This window comes from Procambarus clarkii, chromosome 39 (assembly GCF_040958095.1).
Source record: "Procambarus clarkii isolate CNS0578487 chromosome 39, FALCON_Pclarkii_2.0, whole genome shotgun sequence".
NCBI classification, from domain to species: Eukaryota; Metazoa; Arthropoda; class Malacostraca; order Decapoda; family Cambaridae; genus Procambarus; species Procambarus clarkii.
In genome coordinates, this window is record NC_091188.1 from 33,827,769 (window position 1) to 33,850,065 (window position 22,297).

Genomic DNA, 22,297 nt, shown 5'->3' on the forward strand with positions numbered 1-22,297 from the left:
AGTACAAACGGTCTTGGGATAGTGAATAGAGTAGCCATTCACGCTTTACATACTCGGCATTCTGCAGTTCACGTTTGAACACAGTTTGATAAATAACTTTCCTTCATATTCTCTAATCTACCTGTTTTATACACTCTGCGTGAATTTGAAAGGTTGCTGTAATGATTGTCATGATGAGGTGTAATGATCTGGTGCTCAGATCATGGTTCTCCCCTCCTTCCTTCTCCCTCTCTCCCCTTTTCTCCCCTCCCATTGCCCGTCATTTGTCTCCCCCCTCTTCCTCCCCCCCCTTTTGCCCATTTGTCAAGGGCCAACAGGCTGACCTGAGGGTGGTCTTGCTAGCGGGTCCTCGGTACCTAGGCTCCCCGCACTCCATTCCCTCTCCATCCACCTCTCAATTCCCTCTCTTCCCCTCTCACTGGTTCCTTCCCCATACCAGACGAGTCAAATGTCCCTGCCCTTTATCTTGAAGGAGACGGGGTTGAACATAATTTATGTTTCCATAAACATTGCTCTGATGGGCCCCAGGCTCGGGTCGTCCACTACAGTGGCACCGTGTCCCCTTTGCATAGCTGGGAGAGCTGACTCAACCTTCAAGAATTTCATGTATCCTTCCACGGCAGATCATGGAAGGTGATTGGCGGTAGATAGGTGCCAAGTCCTTATTGACCCTGGAGAACCAAACCTCAGCCCTAGTTTTAAATGGTTGGGTGTAGCCAATTAATGGGTGGAACCCTGGGGCTGTATTAGATTGTGGGAGCAGCAAATCCTTTCCACCGGTAAGCTGGTAAAAAAAAATTCGGCAGTGTGTTCTGGAGCTTAGAGGGGTACAGGTCCCCTTGACCTGTGGGAGGCAAGCCGTCTACAACTTGGCCTCAGTGCGGTTTTAAGGTATTGTGCACTTGATGTCCTCAGTAGATACCCATTTTGCTTCTTAGGATGTGCTAGGACCTTTCAAATTTGATTTTAATGTACGTGCTCAATTAATATAGAGAAATACATTGGTTCCAGTGGTATTCAATTAATTCCCCTTGTTTTTTTTATTTATATTTTTCTACTTTGTCATTTTTGTGTGTGCTGTGTTGACTTGGAAAGTTCCCGTGTTCTCCATCTTATGAATATTAAAGTCGCTCTTGAATCCCCCTTCAGTTCAGTAAGATTACAGTATTAATCCTTTAAGATTCATTTACTTGCCCCTTTGAGTTCCATGATTATTTAGTCCTTCCTTTTTGGGGAAAACAATAATTTTGACACTTATGTTTTGGGAAGGTGGTGGCAGTGTTTAATGATTCTAATTATTAGTTATAAATTAATAACCTCTTTTCTTGTTGTGTCCTCCTCATTTAATATTCAGCTTATATTCGTGACAGTCTAGTGAGGGGTCATACTGAACTGTAACAGTGTTAAGCTGGGGTATTGGATGAAGGGAAAGAGTAGAGAGAAGTAAGGATAGCGCTCAGAATTATTACAAAAGAGGGCAAGGGTTATTACAGAGGGACCATTACGAATCCAGTAATCTATTGTGTTGGTAACATTAATATTCCATAGCCCTGGATCTGTCTCTTGAATTGCAAACTCCTTTACTGTTACAGATTTGGGCATTTCCTCTTGTAAGATGTCACCATCAGCAGCAACAGGCAATGATGGTATGTCTGCTGAAACTGGATGATTGGTAGCAGGAATGGTTGTAGGTGTGGATGCTGTATCTGAAGGAACAGTACTAGTGGCTGACATTGTAGATGTGGATGCTATATCTGAATGACAGAACTAGTGGCTGACATTGCAGGAGTGGATGCTGTATCTGAATGACAGTACTAGTGGCTGACATTGCTGGAGTGGATGCTGTATCTGAATGACAGAACTAGTGGCTGACATTGCTGGTGTGGATGCTGTATCTGAAGGAACAGTACTAGTGGCTGACATTGCTGGAGTGGATGCTGTATCTGAAGGAACAGTACTAGTGGCTGACATTGCTGGAGTGGATGCTGTATCTGAAGGAACAGTACTAGTGGCTGACATTGCTGGAGTGTATGCTGTATCTGAAGGAACAGTACTAGTGGCTGACATTGCTGGAGTGGATGCTGTATCTGAAGGAACAGTACTAGTGGCTGACATTGCTGGTATGGATGCTGTATCTGAAGGAACAGTACTAGTGGCTGACATTGCTGGTGTGGATGCTGTATCTGAAGGAACAGTACTAGTGGCTGACATTGCTGGTGTGGATGCTGTATCTGAAGGAACAGTACTAGTGGCTGACATTGTAGGAGTGGATGCTATATCTGAACAAATCGTGAGTGGTTGTCGTTTCATCTGAGTTGAACCACGATGTTAATTTTGGAAGTTTTCCTATTTTCTCCTCCTGCAGCGCTCTACCTCTTCTGTGCTCTACTCAAAACTGTTTCATTTCTGCTGAAATGGTTTTTCTTGTTGAAATATATATCTTAAATATTTAGCATTTGGTCCTACACCAGGATGTAGGGATGTATTATATAAGTGTGCTGGCACCAAAACCTAAATATGTAAACATTCTGCTTCCATAATGAACATGTCCTAAGCTCGTGGGGCCCCCAAGCAAGTGCCCCACGGTCCCATGTGGTATGACGGCTCTGGTTGTATGGTCCCTCGTCCAATAAAGTAGTAGTCTTCATCTCTGGTCAGTGTTTTGTGATAACATGGTTCACCAACATGTAGGACATATTAAGAGTTAAATGTCAATATTTTGTCCCATTAGGTTTTCAGGCGTATCAAATCAATACAGAAATGCTTGCTATTAGTTGATTGCCACAATGCATAAATAGTATTCTTCCATACACATTAATTTGCTGTATAGACGAGGAAGATTTGAAATGTACTATCCTTGAATGAATTTGTGTGCAATGTCACCAATCTGCATATGGGTGGGAGGTCGAGGATAGGTAGTTGGAGTGTAGCAACTATGAGAGCTTTGCGTACAGCTACTGGGTGCACAGGGAGAGTAAGGCTCTCGTGGGTTGGTCCTTATCCACTGGATTTACTGGGTCTGATTCTTTGATAGTGAGTTATCAGTGCAACCAGAGCACTCTAAAGGACTTGTCGAAGTATTTTCATCAATATTCTGTAATTACTGAATCACATCTGGGGTCGTCTGGGTTGACGAGCCCAGAGCTGAATGCTCTAATGTGAGAGGCAGTATTTAAGGGTTTAATGCAAACACAAATGAACACAACATTTTCTTTTACAAAACATTTGTGATAATATGTTGGGTAGTTACGATATTTTAAATTGGTGGGAACAAAGATTTTGTCGTGTCCGAGACACTGGGAGGCCTAATTGATCAGTCTCGTGGTCCATTCATGTGTAAATTCTGTGTTAACACTTTCTATGACAACCAATCGGAAACACCTTTTGACACTGCCGGTTTGCGATGAAGTATCCAAGAGTTCCAAGCTGGATACTCTGGCACTGAAAATAAATGGCATGCAGAATCAGCTATTCAGGAATGATGCGTCGTGTTAGCAAGATATAAATTTACTGACAGGAGCAACACTTGTGATGCCACACAGATAATTACATGTTCACCGTCGGGTCTGTGTTAACTCAAACCTACACTGGTTGTTGGTGTTTAGCAGTGTAACTCTGGCTGGTCATGGGAATCTGCATGCATCCAGGAAGACCATATCACAATAAAAAGTCTTGTACTAACAGTAAGCCTGCCTTCTATGCTCGTCCCATAGACTTGTACACACAGCATATGTGGTCCCTGAGTGATGTGGTGGAGGCTGATTCCATACAGTTTAAAATGTAGGTATGATGATAGTCCCTCTCCACGCCTCTGTGGTACGTGCTGGAATATGGGTTTAAACCCACAGTGTGTTGTAGAGTTGTTGCTGTTTGGTGTCTTATGCTGGGAACCCGGCCACAAAGTCGTGCCAGTCATCCTTATGTTTGCTTCATCACCTTTTCCCGATGATACGTGTACTATAAAGAACATGCCATCCTCAGCCTGGAACACAGACCATATATGTTACCTTGGCTTGACGATATGTGCAGCATCTCTCCCTCTTGTCTTACATGAGTAATGCTTGTGTCATTACTTCTCTACTCCCTTCTTCCCATCCTCAGTTTCATAACGATTTCCAAGTCGTATGGAAACCCAGAGACCTTCACCAGCTCAACCCCTTCTCTTGATCCTTTATGGTCTGAATGAGGGGTGTTCTGTGTGGGTTCTTCATCCCGTATACACTCCCTTTCTTCCCCAGACCTCCCCTACCCGCCATATTGGCGTTACTCCTCAACCTCCTCACTCTTCTGTTTCCGTTGTTAGTCCGTCTGACTTTGTCCAGTGTTCAGCCCTCCCCATTGACCAGACAATGATCGTCCAGGCCAATATTCATCCTCTCATCTCGACAGTCCTCATTCTCCATCCCCACTACATAAGAGTTCATCACACATCATTGAAACTTCCACACCTGTCTTCCAGTTAGGAAGATATCACATTTAACGTTTCTAACAGAATGGCAAGAATGCCTCGGTCCTCACATAGGCTGTTTCTTCTGACGTTGTTCCTGCGTCTCACCCCGTCACGGTAGTATAGTCGACTGACGTCGTTATGGAGGCTACTAGCGTTCACATTCCTTCTTATTATACGGCAACTGATATTCAGCACGCCGCTGTTTTAATCCTTATCCACTCGTTTGAACACACTTCACCAATGCCTCCATCCTCCCACAATGAAGTTCAGTAGCCATCAGGGCCATTCATGCAGCTAAACCTATCAGTTGGAAATCTTAAGTCGCCTTCATTATTGTTGATGCCTTTCTCCAACACATGTTGTGGATGATCGGAAAGATCGAAGATAAATTTGTTCCAAACTTTGTACATGTTCTTCATCGCTGCAGTTCAGTTATTGCAGATTTGATGTTGGTAATGAATGAGAGAGTTCGCACTTTTTAGCCTTTACATCCTGTACTCGTCTATTTCCTCCTTAACGTTGTTGTTAGTCATGTATTGAATGTCACTGTTTGTCGGAAATTCAGACACTAAATTATTAGCACCTTAGATACCAAGCAAAAACGGTTATGTTAGGAACATACTAACTACTAACTGAATTAAAAAGAAGTTTCAGTGGCTTCTCAAGGAAAATGGGATATTCGCCATGTCACCAATTTGTTTATTTATTTACGGTCAAAACGTATCCTTAAAACACCAGCCTGGGGATCAAATATGAAACAAAAGTATTCCCCAAGACTAAATTTAACTAAATCACAAATAAACCTAAGGTCTACTTCTCTAACCACTACACTGTGCAATGCCCCTTGAGGCGCTCGACAGTTGGTGTGCAACGTGCCTCAGGGATCTCTTGGGTATAGAGTACTATTCAAATCTAGCGTGCGGGGACGCGGGTACGTAATGGATGACCGAGGGCTCCAGTGATTGTCCGCCATTTTGAAAAAATCCCAGTATGTCCCAGGGCAGTGGGGAGCTTCAGTTTCAAGGAAGCAACCATGTCAGATGCATTCTCTAAGAGCTCGCTGTCCAGGAAAATGACTGAGGACAAAATACGACACACATTGTATGAGAGCGATGGATGATGATTTAGGACTACAATCCAGATAAAGACCTAACACAGATGTCTGACACGAGTGAGTGGGAGAATGAGGTGGAAAAGGTCACCAGTGTGTACACGCGCCTAACCCGGCATGCCTCGCTGCCCTGGGTCAACACCTGCGTGAGTCACCACCACCGTATGTGTCCTCTGATGCCAGTTTATTTAGGGATATAACATGTGATGAATCATTCTCGGGCTTCAGTGAAATAGACTTCGATACAAGCAGTGTTGACGAACCGAGTACGAGTAGCGATGGTGTTACTAGGCGGGGTTTTGCTGCCCCAGTAACACGCCGACGCAAGTAGCAGCGTGTCACGCGGCCGGAGGTCAATGACGACAGTGTTCCCTTCAACATCAGGTGTTCATGGTAGGCCTACACTACGCAGAACACTCATCTCCTGGCATACCTATAAGCAGCTCTTGCACACCTATACGCAGCTCTAGCACAAGACGACGGAGCTGTGTTTTTGGTGCTCGTGGTAGTGTTGGCCATGGTGTTGGCGTTAAAACCAAACCCACAGGTGTACTTGTGTGGGAGGATTGTGAAAATTTTGTCCCACAAATTCCAATATTTGATGGTACCGATGTTGGTGTGACACCGTTATTTGCCTATACAGGTGATGATATGGCTGAAATTGACTGTTTTATGGCGTATTTTGACAAGGAATTCATGGACCTTCAAGTTGCAGAGACGAACAGATATGCTCACAGCCTCATTGACTCAGGCATTTTACCTGCCTCTTGCATGACACGATGGAAAGACACGACAAATGAGGAAATGTGTGTGTTTTAGCATTTAGCATGATAATGATAACATTCTGAAAAACGTGATCCAGGATTATTGGAGCAAAGACAGCCTTGTTCCATTCCCCTGTGTTAAACCGGTACATGTCGTGTGATAGGTGTCTGCACTTTGAGAACAATGATAATGAAGACAGACAGGACAGACTTTGGAAGCTGCGGAAGATTTTTAGTGATATGAGAAGAAAGTTCTGTGATTACTTTGTATCAAGGCAGAATGTGGTGATTGATGAATCGCTAGTCCTCTTTAAGGGACGACTTACGTTCAGGCAGTACATCCCATCAAAGCGGCATTGATTTGGACTATGTTTTTCGTGGTATGTGACTATGAAACTGGTAAAGACATGGTCATGATACTGTATTCAGGTACAGATGTTGACATACCAGGTGAAGATCCACACGGGCTCTCTGGCATTGTCAAAACACTCGTGGAAGCGTTGCTGAACTATTGGCATATTCTATTCACGGACAACTACTATATCAATCCCTTGCTGACCAGGTTCCTCCTTGACCACAACACCGGCGTATGTGGCACCGTCAAGGCCCACAGGAGGAAAATGCCAGTGTTTGGTATTGCAGTGTGTGATTGTCAGCTGCGAAAGTGTGACAAAATCTTATCAGTGTGCTGGAGCGACAGACGTGACGACAGACGTCCCATTTTTCCTTGAGAGCTTTCTGTAGTTGTACCTTTAAAGCGAGACTTGGTGCTGCTTTCTCACTCTTTTCAACAATGCAAGTGTTACTCCGTGTAGGATTTTAAATTACTTTCTAAACTTTTCCTGGTTGTTCTCGTGCGATCTTTGTCCCTTTCCTCTGGTGTATTCTTGGTCCACTATGTACACACTCCTGTCGTTGTTACAATTTCTCCTTCATCCAACAGATTCCAAATTGTGATAGATAGCGTGTCGTCCTGGGCTAATATTGACGGCTTAAAGGTCTCTCCAGGTAAGATTTAAGCTGACTTTTACTCCAAAGATGTCATTCCTCGACTCTCCTTGCCACTATGCAAATCCGCTTCTGTACAAGTATAATGCTAAACTCTGGCAGCTGATCATTGGCATCACCTGATCTAATGCTTCTGAAATTAATGTTTTGAGGCCCTTCCCATCCCTTGGACTTGTCTCACAATTCCTGGTGAGTTGATAAAGCGCACTTATGTTTGCACTCCTCTCTTGTGCTGTCTAAACTAGACTATGGCTGCCCCACCCGTTCTCTGCTATTCCTTCTACTGTCACCTAGACGCTCATGTGCGGCCTCTGGTGTCTGGGGCCCTGGTCCCTATGCAGGGGTTATATGCACATAGAAATCACAATAGCGTGATGCATCAAATGAACAAATCCACAAGGACCGTGACGAGGATTCGAACCTGCGTCAGAGAACATCCCAGACGCTGCCTTAATCGACTGAACTACGATATGGTCAAGGAAGGGAAAGGAATTATCACGGGGAAAGCGCCAAGCCATTACGACTATATAGCACTGGGAAGGGGTCAGGATTAGGATTTGGGATGGGAAGGGGGGGGGGGCAAGGAATGGTGCCCAACCACTTGGATAGTCGGGGACATGGTCAAGGAGTTGAAACCGAACTTTCAACAGTAGAACATGCAGGATCCTGCAGCCTCTCCGAGGCACAAACCAGGGTTTTACACAACACTCCCCATGCACTCGAGCTATGTCAATAGGCCGTTCTCCCTCTTCGCCCTTACCTCATTACACAAGGGAGAACGGCTTGTTTAAAATCCTGGTTTGTGCCTCGGAGAGGCTGCAGGATCAAGTTAGTTCTACTGAACTTCGGTTTGAACTCGACCATGTCGTAGCTCCATTAAAGCAGCATCTGGGACGCTCTCGGATGCAGGTTCGAATCCTCGTCACGGCCCTTGAGGATTTGTTCAGAGATAATATGTTTAAACTGGCATTCATCTCAACCGGATCATCACTACCTGTTCTGTCGTAGTTATTTAAGTGGTGAGATTTAATGTTTCTGTGGTTTTCCGCACAAATATAGAATTGGAAAAGGAGCTGTAATGTTCCCAAATGTTCAGGTCTCCAGCAGCAGCAGCTAGACTGTACTGCAGAAGCAGATAGAGAGAGAGGGAAGCAGAAAAAGCTGTGAGGTAACCTGACTTCCAAAGAGGCCAAGTTCCTACAGGAAACAAATCACCAGAACAATAGGACGGTAGTGCAAGATAGAGAGAATAATTAAGAGGTAGTACCATAAGTTTAAATTTATAAATAAATAAAGGCTAGACTAAAACAGGATTTTTTTTATCTAATGAGTATAGTAGGGGTCTAACAGTAGTTTAAAGGGAAAGAAAACAATCGTTCATTTATTTACAATATGAACTATTGATCAATATAACAACTTGTTTTCTTTCAATAATTTTGTAACAATCCTGAAGTGTATTGTTAATCAACTCATCATGACTAACATTTGGATCCTAAGATTTCAATTTTTGTCTATATCTGATATAAGACTTAAGGAAAAGCAGTGGTACAGTGGACTTTACTTTGAGTAGAGGTACAGAGCTTCTAGCTGTGCTTGAACTCCATTATATTTGGTTGACTGTTACTCTGTATGTGTGTTGTTCCACACAAACGAATATTCACCGTTCTACTTTACCTATTATTCCCATTGACCTCATTTTGTGTGCTATCACTCCATGATCACATTTATGAAATATCTATGTGAAGTCCGTGTATACCACATCTGCACTCTGTTTTTCTACTAATACCTCGGTTATTTTGTCGGAGTGGTCAAGTAACTGCGATATGCATGATCTTTCCACTCTAAATCCTTGTTAACCTGGGTTGTGGAGGTCATGGGTCTCCAGGAAACTGGAGACCTGGAGCCAGATTCCCGAAGCAGTTACGCAAGCACTTACGAACCTGTCCATCTTTTCTCAATCTTTGGCGGCTTTGTTAACACTTATTAAACAGTTAATGAGCTCCAAATCACCAGGTGGCTGTTTATAACAATAACAATAGTTAATTGGGAGGTTTTCATGCTTGAAAACTGTTTTAATAAATGTTACCGAAGTCGCCAAAGATTGAGGAAATATGTTCACGTTCGTAAATACTTGCTTAACTGCTTCGTGAATCTGGCCCCTGACCCGTGATCACACACTCAAATACGTTTATGTGGGTCGTTAGTGCCACTGGTCTATAATTCTTTGCCAATGCTTTGCTCCCTCCCTTGTTAGTAGTAGGCACCCATCAGTCTCAGGAGACTATGGAGTTGCGTTCTGGTTGTCGATATGGAGTGGCCTCACCAGGGCGCAAAGCCAGGGTAGGTTGATTTGGGGGAGAAGCTGTTACCCAGGCAGCAGGTCCCCCCTCTCCACGGCGCTGAAAGTCTCCAATGGAAAGGCATACGCCAATACGATTGGTTCCAGCGCCGTCGCAGGAACTGAGATTTGCGAGGTTGACCTCGAAAGTGGTGAAGAAGGACACAGGGACCTCCAACCCCATTAGGTTTTGCTCCTCCCTTGTAAAGAGGAGCAAAACCTATTAATTTCAGCGAATCTGGTATCTCCCCTGTGTCAAAGATATTTCTCCCCACTGTGCTACTGGCACTTAGCATGTCTTTATAAATAATAAATAACACGAGTCTGGACCCGGGATAAGAGTCCATGTTATCAATTTCTCCTTCAAAATCTGCAAAATTCGAGTTAATGTCATAATTTCATGTGTTTGGATATCAGGCATAAAGATGATGTCCGGATCTTCCATACACACAGAAATCACAATAGCGTGATGTATCAAATGATGCATCTATATCACCTGCGTCTATCCTCTCGAACGCAGGTTCGAATCCTCGTCACGGCCCTTGTGGATTTGTTCATCCGGATCGTCCACTTTCATGCTATTTATTGGGATGCTAAACAATTGTTTAAGTAATAATAAATGCTGAAACCTAAAAACAGCCGTAGAAATCACATTGTTTTGGGGGTGTCAGTAATATCTTTATCATCTGTGTATGAACCTTCACTTGTAAAGAAAAAAAAAAAAAGTCCAATACATAGTTTTTTGTGATTTCGCATATATAAAGAAATTTTTTTTTCTCTTGAATGGCTTTGTCGTAATTGCATTTCATCAATCTGATATAATTGCTTTAGTCTTTGCTAGATTAATTCAAACTCCGTTTAAATTATTCCATCTTTGTAGGGATAGTTGTCTCCTTAAACATTTCGTTATTTTCTTCTTTTGTAGTGCCGTCTGCGTTCTCTTTCTTCGTTGGTCCTCTTTCTGGTTCTCAACACAGGAACAAGTTTCAGAAAGACTTTATATTTTTTGGAAGTTGTTCTATGCCTTGTTTAGGATTTGTATGGCTTACAAACATTCAATGGGAAAATTGTTTGTTCCCTGTATCTTTTCCCAGTCAATCCTTTTATTATAATTTAGTTTATAGAATAACCTCTCTCGCTTGATAAATGTTTTAGGCCTATAACAAGTACTGATGTTGGTTTGCACTTAAATGAGCTTGTGATCTGAGTGTGTGTTATCCAAGATTGTAATGTCGCTGATCATGTCTTCTTTGTAGGTGACGTTCACATCTAGAATGTTTTCGTTCCTAGTTGACACTTATCTGCTGGTTAAGTTAAAATTTGTCACAGAATCTAAGTAGTTCATTAGAATAATAACCAAGTTTATTAGATCTTCTTACTAGAAGAATAGAGAAAAGAAAGATGTTAACTCTACTCCCAGTAGAGTTAACTACCACTGCATTTGGAGAGTTAAGAAGCTCAGAGCATATAAGATCTTCTCCTATATAAAGACCTACTCCTCCATGTGACCTATTTACCCGATCACGTCTATATAGATAATATTGTTATCCAGATCTCACTGTCCAAGAGTTCCCATGCATGGGTTTGTGTGAAAGGTCTAAATACTGTTTGACTCGGCGAAGAGGCCCTTTATGAACTGTGCTTTTTTTTCTATCCCAGTTTTTCGACCTTGAATGTTGGCAAATATGAATGAGGTTACTGTATTTGAGGTAATTTGATGAAAATTTTTCAGGCAGGTCCATTATGTGAGGACATATTGGTTTTGTTCAGACCAGTATTGATTGTTGCAAGTTTACGTGTTGCCTTGTTGTAGTTGTAGCTCTGTTGTGGCATATAATTGTATATGTGATTCTAGTATGTAAGTTGGTCTTTCAGCCAGTTTTATACACTCTGTTCCACCATTTATAACCTCTCTTGTCTGGATATAAAACAATTGACTTTCTTCAACGCCATTTTTTTGTTTACCACTCTTCATTTAGCAGTTGTCTCTTTCACGTGAAAGTATGGTCAGCTGAGGTCAGCATTTTCATCCCTCAGTGTGGTTTCGCACATGACAGGATGGAGAAATCTACATTTTGATCTTAAGAACATAAGAACAAAGGCAACTGCAGAAGGTCATCGGTCCATACGAGGCAGCTCCTATCTATAACCACCCAGTCCCACTCATATACTTGTCCAACCCGCGCTTGAAACAATCGAGGGACCCCACCTCCACCACGTTACGCGGCAATTGGTTCCACAAATCAACAACCCTGTTACTGAACCAGTATTTACCCAAGTCTTTCCTAAATCTAAACTTATCCAATTTATACCCATTGTTTCGTGTTCTGTCTTGTGTTGATATTTTTAATACCCTATTAATATCCCCCCTGTTATGTCCATTCATCCACTTGTAAACCTCTATCATGTCACCCCTAACTCTTCACCTTTCCAGTGAATGCAACTTAAGCTTTGTTAATCTTTCTTCATATGAAAGATTTCTAATTTGGGGAATTAACTTAGTCATCCTACGTTGGACACGTTCAAGTGAATTTATATCCATTCTATAATACGGCGACCAAAACTGAACGGCATAATCTAAATGGGGCCTAACCAGAGCAAGATATAGCTTAAGAACCATACCAGGTGTCTTGTTACTAACGCTTCGATTAATAAATCCCAGTGGCCTCTTCGCCTTATTACGAACATTCATGCATTGATCCTTTTGTTTTAAATTCTTACTAATCATAACTCCTAGATCCCTTTCGCAATCCGACTTCGCAATCTCAACACCATCTAGCTCGTATCTTGTAACTCTATCATCATTACCTAACCTCAGAACTTTACATTTATCAGCATTAAACTGCATTTGCCAATCCTTTGACCATTTCAAAACCCTATCTAGATCAACTTGAAGTGATAGTGAGTCCTCCTCCGAATTAATTTCCCTACCGATTTTCGTATCATCAGCAAATTTGCAAATGTTGCTACTCAAACCTGAATCTAAATCATTTATATATATTATAAACAACAGAGGTCCCAGGACAGCCCTGAGGTACTCCACTAACAACATTATCCCACTCTGACTTAACCCCATTTATACTAACTCTGTTTCCTTTGGAATAGCCATGCCCTAATCCAAGTTAATATAGCACCCCCAATACCATGAGCTTCTATTTTTTTAATTAGTCTTTCATGTGGCACTGTATCAAAACCTTTGCTAAAGTCAAGGTACACAACATCACAATCCTTACCACTATCAACTGCCTCAACTATGCTGGAATAAAAAGTTAGCAAATTTGTTAAACATGAACGGCCATTTGTAAAACCATGTTGCGACTCATTTATTAATTTATGTTTTTCAAGATGGAGACGAATTGTATTTGCAATTATTGATTCAAGTAACTTTCCCACAATAGACGTTAGGCTAATTGGCCGATAGTTTGACGCAAGTGATCTATCTCCTTTCTTAAAAATTGGTACCACATTAGCTACCTTCCATGACTCTGGCACTCTGCCTGACTATTGATTTATTAAATATGGTAGGCTCGGAAAGCTCCTCTTTGCATTCTTTAAGCACCCTGGCAAACACGTCATCCAGCCCTGGGGATTTGTTTGGTTTTACTTTTTCTAATTGTTTAATTACATCCTCCCTGGTAACTGCTAAACTAGTCAACCTGTCCTCATCCCCACCCACATAGACTTGTTCGGCTGAAGGCATATTGCTAAGTTCTTCTTTAGTAAATACAGATATAAAGTATTTGTTAAAAATACTACTCATCTCCTTGTCATTATCCGTTATTTGAATCTGTCTCAGATTTTAATGGACCTATCCTTTCCCTAGTCTTAGTTCGATATAACTGAAAAAACCCTTTAGGATTTGACTTTGCTTGCTATGCGAACTTCATAGTTTATTTTTGCTTTCCTAATCTCTCTTTTAACATTTCTAACCAGTTGTATGAATTCCTGTTCTAAACTGACTTCCCCATTCTTAATCCTTTTGTACCAAGCTCTCTCTTTACCTATAAGGTTCTTTAAATTATTTATCCACTTTGGGTCATTAGTATTCGATCTATTCAATTTGTATGGTATACTACGTTCCTGTGCTTTGTTTAGAATATTCTTAAATAAGTTATATATTAAATCCACATCGAAATCTCCTTTTACGTCACCTATCGCCGGGTTCATGTCTCGCTCCAAGACCGGCCCACACCCCATACCCAAGACTTTCCAATCTATTTGACCCAAAAAATTTCTTAGGCTATTAAATTCAGCTTTTCGAAAATCTGGCACTTTAACAGAATTTTCTCCTACAGGTCTATTTCATTCTATGCTAAATCTGATTTCTTTGTGATCACTGTTCCCTAGCTCACTCCCTATTTCGATGTCATTAATTTGTGTTTCCCTGTTAGTTAACACTAAATCTAAAATATTATTTTCCCGCGTTGGTTCCTTAATGTGTTGTGTAAGAAAGGAATCGTCAATTAATTCTAGAAAATCTTCTGCTTCACTATTCCCTGTTTTGTTCACCCAGTTTATTCCACTAAAATTAAAGTCACCCATGACATAAATACTGTTAGATCTAGATGCTCTAGATATTTCATCCCATAGATGCTTTGCTTCCATTCTGTCTAAATTTGGTGGCCTATATATAACTCCTATTATAATATTATTTGCTTTTTCGTTTAATTCTATCCAAATAGTTTGTGTGTGGGGCTCAGTTTTGATTCCCTCTTTGAGACTACATTTCAAATTGTCCCTAACATATATGGCTACTCCTCCTCCTCGTCTAATATATCTATCTGTGTGAAATAGTTTAAATCCATTTATGTGATATTCAGCTAATAGTTCTCTATTTTCTACATTCATCCACGTTTCGGTAAGTGCAATAATATCTATTTTTTCTGTGCTGACAAGAGCATTTAATTCATTAATTTTATTTCTTAGACTTCTACTGTTAGTGTAATATATCCTAAGTGAATTGTTATTTTGAGGCCCTTTTCTTTCCCTGATCATTTTGCCAATTCTTTTCTCCTACGAACACATAACTTTTATTACCTCCTTCCCTAAATCAATTTCCATACCACTATCTACTAACAGTTTAAACCCAAACAAACACCTCTAACCACTGGTTCCAACGAGTTCGCAACAGCAACAACTCCAGCCCTCGATAGATGCACCCCATCACGAGCATACATTTCATTTCTTCCATAGAAGTGTTCCCAGTTGTCTATGAGAGATATTGCATTTGATTTGCAATATCTTTCCAGCCGGCAATTGACAACAAGTGCCCTCGACATCCCTTCATTTCCCACTCCCTTTCTGGGAAGAATGCCACAAAACGCTAAACTGTAATGCCAATCCTGATCTCAAAAGCTTCATAGAAGGTTGTAACAGAACCCATGAGCACCACACCAGAAATAAATAGTTTTGATATTCCTAGAGTACGACTTAATCAAACCAGAAATGCTCTACAAATCAAGGGGCCCAGAATGTGGAATGACCTTCCCAACCATGTTAAAGACAGTACCTTTCTCAACCAGTTTAAGTTAAAAACGAAGCTATACCTAATAAATTCCCTGTAACCTACCTTACCCCTCTATTGTCAACCCATGTATGTTTTTTGTTTTTTTTTTGTTTTTCAAATCAACGCTGTTTGAATGTAATTTTCTGTAATAATTTGTAATGGTATTTGTGCTGTTTTTTCAACAATGTTCCCCCCTCTTTTACCTCTATTTTTATTTGTACTCAAAGCATTTTTTTTCTTTTTACCCATTAGTTTTAAGCTTTAGTCAGTAGTGTTTTTTCCTGCACGAAACGCTTTGCGTAATAGTGGCTTTAGGCATTGTATGTACTAGCTCTTATCTATAAAGCCAACAAACTTTGTAAAATCTCTTTATGTATATACCTTTGCCTAAATAAAAATTTATTATTATTATTATTATTGTAGAGGGAACCACATTCAAAGTGCCAGCCAAGGAGACATTTTACAGTATAGGCAGGGCTGTGCCCTGATTGGTGGACGACGACGGCGCACGGCCTACCCGCGCGGCAGCCCGCGCAGGCCGAGTGGGCCAGATTTGAACTGCATGTGACCCAACGCGGACGACGCCTGCCCGGCACCACTGGCACTTAGGATATGTGCCCATAGGACCCCTAAGAGGCATTGACTCCCTCTGTCCTACCCTTCCTGAGGAGCCTAGACTTGCTCCACCTACCCTACCAGCCCTTCCTCTCCCTACGACGACAGTTCCAGGTGAAATATTACTGTACTATTGTTGTAACACGTGGGTCACCTCTACATTGGCGCAGTGAGTAAACGTTCCCACGCGGTGATCAAGAGGACCTCGCCAAGATATCTGCATCATCGTTCTGCCGACTTCAGTCAAGACGTCTTAGATAGTGTTCAACGGTTCCAGTCTCGAATTACTGGCTTTGGTTGCACCATAGATGTTCTTCGGTTTGTTGTTCAATAGCGGTGCCCAAGATATTTCAACCCCTGTTTTTTTGTGCATATGTTTTATTCCACATCTCGTGCAATCCCCCAAGATTCTCCATAAGTTCCAGTTATCAGTGTTTTATACGGATTATTTCTCCGGATTTGTTGCATTTTATTGTCTTGTCCCCCAAGCACCGATTCCCGCGGCCCCCAAGTTCTTTGAAGAAGGGGAGACGAGTACCACCATTCACACGGAATACGGGCCACCGTTCATGAGCATACCCGACCTGTATTGTTTACGAATCCGCTCGCGGAGGATTTCAGGCTGTCGTTCCCGAGCGCATCCGTCTCCAGCGTGTTTACTACAGCGACGCTGGTCCCAGCTCTGCAGGGTGCTTGCTACAGGTCTGTTATTTTCTCATCTCTACTGTTAACTAGACGTAACCTGTTCTAGGCTTTCTACAGAAGTAACGGCTCAAGGGGAAGAGATACATTAAGTGAGCCAGTGAGTTTGTGTTCATACCAGATTTAAGGTGGATGGTGATCCGCCCTGCACACAGTTCCACACGTTCACCTGAAAAAAGTGTTTTTGAGAACCCTCAGCCCAGTGCTTATGAAAATCAAGCACATTGCTTGTCAAAGTTCCTCAAAGTGCCTGCCATATCAGATTTTCCAGCTTTGCAAGTGCAGTAAGTGCCCAGTTTTTGTCTAAGCCTCAAGGGATTTAGGTACCAATTAAGTGTGCAGTGTTTTATGTTGCTTGAAACCCACCTGGCCCCATCATTTACATTATTGACTGTGCAGTGCTTATTTTTCCTTGTGGAACATTTATCCCTATCTCTGAACATTGGAACCTTAAACCTTAAGTGTGGCCATTGGTGTCTGTGTTTTTTTGTTGTATACATGTGAGGTGCCTGGCCCCAGATCTAAGGCTTATTACCAGGTGTGGCACGATATATCGGAACTTTAACTTTCGACACCAACACAATGGCTCTAATCAAGATAAACTCTGCTTCGGCTGCTGAGCTGCAGCTGCTACCGGGTGTAGGAGATAAATTGGCCGCTCGCATTATCAAGTTTCGGCATCGCCACGTGATCACGGAGGACAACATTTATGATATCAACCGCCTTTGGGCCAAACCCGAGTTGATGGCTGCTATATCGTTTGAGGTGGACCCGTCCCAACAGGGCCCCGGGCCCTCAGGTCAGGAGGCAGGAAGTCGTTCATCGTCCTCGTCCAGCGAAACGGGTACCCGCCGTTCCTCTAGGGGTGCCGCCAGCGGCAGACAACGTGGACGCCGACCTCAGTCACCAGCTTACTCCAGGGCTAGTGGCCGGCAAGGTACTCGGCAGGGGAGCCCCTCCCACCATCGATCGGCTCGATCAAGGAGACGGACAGCTCGACACTCGTCACACAGCTCTCGGACTTCCGATTCAGATGCCTCTCTATCCCGTAGCAGGCGGACAGGTTATCGCCAACAGAAAGAGACCTTCCGCACACCACCTCGGGCGTTGGACTATGACGGGAAGTCAGATTGGGCCACCTTCTACCGCCGTTTCACGTCTTATGCCTCGGAAAAGGACTGGAGCGGACCTACGTTATTGACACAGTTAGGGTGGTGCCTCAAGGGTAAGGCAAGTGATTTTTACAATTACTTACTGGACAGAGAACCGTCGATCGATTATAATCGCATGATGCATAAGATGATCAAGCGATTTGGCGATAGGGAAGTTCTGGATGTAGCCATGATGAAGTTTAACCAGGCTCAGCAGGAACCAGAAGAGGATATCGCTGATAGGGCAGATAGGGCCCATCACTTGGCTCATCGGGCCTACAAACATGTGCCACGATGGGAAGTGGAACAAATCGCAGTAATGAGATTTGGCCAGGGATTACAGGATAAGAGTCTGGCAGGATACATTTCCAATGCGAGGAACTCCTCCATGGAGGAGGCTATTGATCGGGCCCAAACCTTCCAGCACAATGCCATAGCGATCCACGGTTCCTCAGGTTCCAAAGGATACGACTCCCATCACCGAGTGCCCCAAGGTCCAGCAGTGCGAGTGAATGCAGTGGGAAGGTACTCCCAGTATGAGCGGCCACCCAGGAGTAATGACGCTTCTCGGCGCACGACACTCGCCCTTCCCAGCTCCCCAGGCACGTCACCGGCTACCAGCTCTTCAGGTTTTGGAATCAACACTTGCCGACCATCGAGTGCGGGCTCGCATCCTTTATCTTCCAGGGGCGTGGAGGCGAAGTTGGACACCTTGGTAGCAGGTATCTCAGAGACCAACGGGAGATTGGACCAGGTGTGTGAGAGTTTGAGGCACCTTACAGTTGCTCTTATGTCACTACAGCATCGCCGTAGCCCATCCCCTAGGCGACCTGTTCAGTGCTACAGGTGTGGAAAAGAGGGTCATTTTGCTCGGGACTGTGAGGAATCCGAAAGGGATGAGGAAGCAGTCCGCCAGCACGGGGACACCTCGGGCAACAGGCCACATGTTTCATTCAAGGACCAGAATTCGTCTTTAAACTCTGCCGGGTCGGCTCATTCGGTCTAAATCCGACCCAGTGCATAACAGGCCAAGGAGGGGCATCGGAGCAAGATGCTGACCAGATATTGTCTAGAGGTGTGGAAGACATCTCGGCTCACACTGACAGGGGGGACATGGACATTAGCACATCAGACACATACAACCAGCAGAGTTTGGTTATGCTAAGTGAGAACTCGTCAAGTGAGGCTCCTTCAGGAATCCAATGCAGGACAAAAGTGGCAATTCGGGACCATGCCACTACTGAACAAACAGGTCTGGATCAGGAAGCAAAGCAAAATTCTCACAGGAAGTGGGGCCCGTTAAGACACAATGTGGAAAGGAGGGCTCAGAAGAAAATAAAGAATGAACTAGCATTTGGTCAGTTCTTGGAAGGCATAGATCCAATTGCTTTCCCTTGGGATCCTGGGGGTGAGATGTGGGAAGAGAGTTGCTCTGTCAAAGGACTCACATTCAAGTTGCAGCGCTTCGGTGCGAGGAATATTGTTAGGACAGAGTAAATTCCTAAGAGTGAAGCTGAAAAGAAAAAAGGAAAGGGAATAGTGTAGTGTATGCAATGTTGAAACAGTTCGTGTATAGTGCAAAGATAATACGGGTAATAATCGTAATGTTCGTGTACAGTGCAAAGATAATACGGGTAATAATTGTAATAGGAGCCATTCATGAAACCAGACTTTTTTACAAAAAAGACATGTTGTATATAGTGAAACGTTTTCCCTCCAACATAACCATTGTTCTATAGGGACGGGAGGAGTGTAGAGGGAACCACATTCAAAGTGCCCGCCAAGGAGACATTTTACAGTATAGGCAGGGCTGTGCCCTGATTGGTGGACGACGACGACGACGGCGCACGGCCTACCCGCGCGGCAGCCCGCGCAGGCCGAGTGGGCCAGATTTGAACTGCATGTGACCCAACGCGGACGACGCCTGCCCGGCACCACTGGCACTTAGGATATGTGCCCATAGGACCCCTAAGAGGCATTGACTCCCTCTGTCCTACCCTTCCTGAGGAGCCTAGACTTGCTCCACCTACCCTACCAGCCCTTCCTCTCCCTACGACGACAGTTCCAGGTGAAATATTACTGTACTATTGTTGTAACACGTGGGTCACCTCTACATTATTATTATTTACATATGATCGGGATTCCTCCCTTGCTCCTAACTAATTCAATGGCTGTCCTGAATCTGTGTTAATTCCTCACTCCTAACTCGCCCAACATCATTACCCCCTGCACTAATACAAATAATGGGTTTGTTCCCATTTCCCGTCATATCATTCATGTTTCCAACAATATCACCAATTCCAGCTCCCGGATAGCAAACCCTTAATCTGTTCCCCCTATCTCTGGCACAAAACGTTCTGTCTAAATACCTCACCTGGGAATGTCCCACAACCAAAATTCGCTTCGGTACCTCCTTAACTTTCTGAGCAGCCTGAGGGGCCTGCGCTCCGCCGCTCCTCGCCGATTTCCTCGCTGCAGGCGCACCACAGCACTCGTCCTCCAACACGGCAAATGAATTTGCTGTCCTTAGGGCGTCTGTAGGCGGCCTTGTCAAGGTCTTCTTAAGACCCCTGTCCTTCACGACTCTCCACGATGAGGTCTCGTCATCACTGGTCTCCTCTTTCGTTTCCTCCCGAAGTCTCGGTCGTCGTACCTCCTCCCGCAGGGAATCCATTTCTGCTATCAGAGCTCCAACCAGACTCACCAAATCCTTCACTAATCCTTCCATTATTGCAATAATAATGTTACTCTAGAGCTCCAGCTAACACAACCTCTCACTGACATCTAAAGCGACATTTTCCTTTCGAAAGTATTTAAACTTAAGGATTACAATGCAGCTACTACAATCCTTTCTATTTCCAGATTATCAGTCTGCATATGGCCTTTACATGTTTGTACTTGTATAGACATTTTAAAGTTGAATGCACTAGTTAATTTGTTCAAAACATACTAAGAAGGGTCTTTCTGTTCCAGGTGTGTGAGGGCGCTACAGGTGTTTGAAGGAGCTGCAGGTGTGTGTGATGGCGCTACAGGTATGTGTGTGAGAGGGCGCTACAGGTGTGAGAGCGTTACAGGTGTGTGAGATGGCGCTACAGGTATGTGTGTGAGAGGGCGCTACAGGTGTGTGTGAGGGCGCTACAGGTATATGTATTCACCTAGTTGTGCTTGCGGGGGTTGAGCTTTTGCTCTTTGGTCCCGCCTCTCAACTGTCAATCAACAGGTGTACAGATTCTTGAGCCTACTGGGCTCTATCATATCTACATTTGAAACTGTGTATGGAATCAGCCTTCACTACATCACTGCCTAATGCATTCCATCTGTTGACTACTGACACTGAAAAAGTTCTTTCTAACGTCCCTGAGGCTCATGTGGGTTCTCAGTTTCCACCTGTGTCCCCTTGTTCGTGTACCACCAGTGTTGAATAGTTTATCCTTGTCAACCCGGTGGATTCCTCTGAGGATTTTGTAGGTTGTGATCATGTCTTCCCTTACTCTTCTGTCTTCCAGTGTCGTAAGGTGCATTTCCCGCAGCCTTTCCTCGTAACTCATGCCTCTTAGTTCTGGGACTAGTCTAGTGGCATACCTCTGAACTTTTTCCAGCTTCGTCTTGTGCTTGACAAGGTACGGGCTCCATGCTGGGGCCGCATACTCCAGGATTGGTCTAACATATGTGGTGTACAAGGTTCTGAATGATTCCTTACACAGGTTCCTGAAGGCTGTTCTGATGTTAGCCAGCCTCGCATTTGCCGCAGACGTTATTCTTTTTATGTGGGCTTCAGGAGACAGGTTTGGTGTGATATCAACTTATGTGTGTGTACTCACCTAATTGTGCTTGCAGGGTTGAGCTCTGGCTCTTTGGTCCCGCCTCTCAACTGTCAATCAACTGATGTACAGATTCCTGAGCCTACTGGGCTTTATCATATCTACATTTCAAACTGTGTATGGAATCAGCCTCCACATCACTGCCTAATGCATGCCATCTGTTAAGTACTGACACTGAAAGTTCTTTCTAACCTCCCTGTGGCTCATTGGGTACTCAGTTTCCACCTGTGTCCCCCTTGTTCACGTACCCCCCGTGTTAAACAGTTTACCTTTATCTACCCAGTCAATTCCTCTGAGAATTTTGTTGGTAGTGATCATATCTCCCCTTACTCTTCTGTCTTTTAGTGTCGAGGTGCATTTCTCGCCAACCCGTCCTCTTAAAAAGAACGTAACTTTTGGCTCGTATGCGCACTATGGCCAAATTTGGACGTAATTTGAAATGAAATAGACTCACAAAAGTGACGTACTGTTCCGTTTTCTGTTTCAGTCGTCCGGCCGACTCTGTAAGGTTAGAATAGATGACTTTAAATTCACGTTTTTCATACCGTTTTGAAACTTTGAGAATTTCCTGCCCACCTAACCTATCAGAGGACCCTTAACTTACTGTTGTTGAAAAAAAAAATCCCAAATTTACATTTTTTTTCATTTTAAAATTACGTCCAAATTCGGCCATACGGGCAAACGGCCAAAAGAGACGTTCTTTTTATAAGAGGACAGGTTGTTCTCGCAGCCTTTCTTTGTAACTCATGCCTCTTAGTTCTGGCTCTAGCCAGTGGCATATCTCTGAATTTTTTCAAGCTTCGCCTTGTGCTTGACAGGGTACGGGCTGCA

At 43.5% G+C, this 22,297-nt stretch overlaps 1 long non-coding RNA gene across 1 annotated transcript in view; it reads left to right on the plus strand.

Moving 5' to 3' along the window:
• LOC138372774 (uncharacterized) overlaps positions 1 to 21,894 on the plus strand; it is a 57,581-nt gene extending 35,687 nt beyond the window's left edge. The window contains exon 2 of the long non-coding RNA XR_011230957.1: positions 20,619 to 21,894. This is a non-coding gene — a long non-coding RNA (uncharacterized lncRNA). The remainder of the gene's footprint in view (positions 1 to 20,618) is intronic.
• Positions 21,895 to 22,297: the final 403 nt, after the last annotated feature.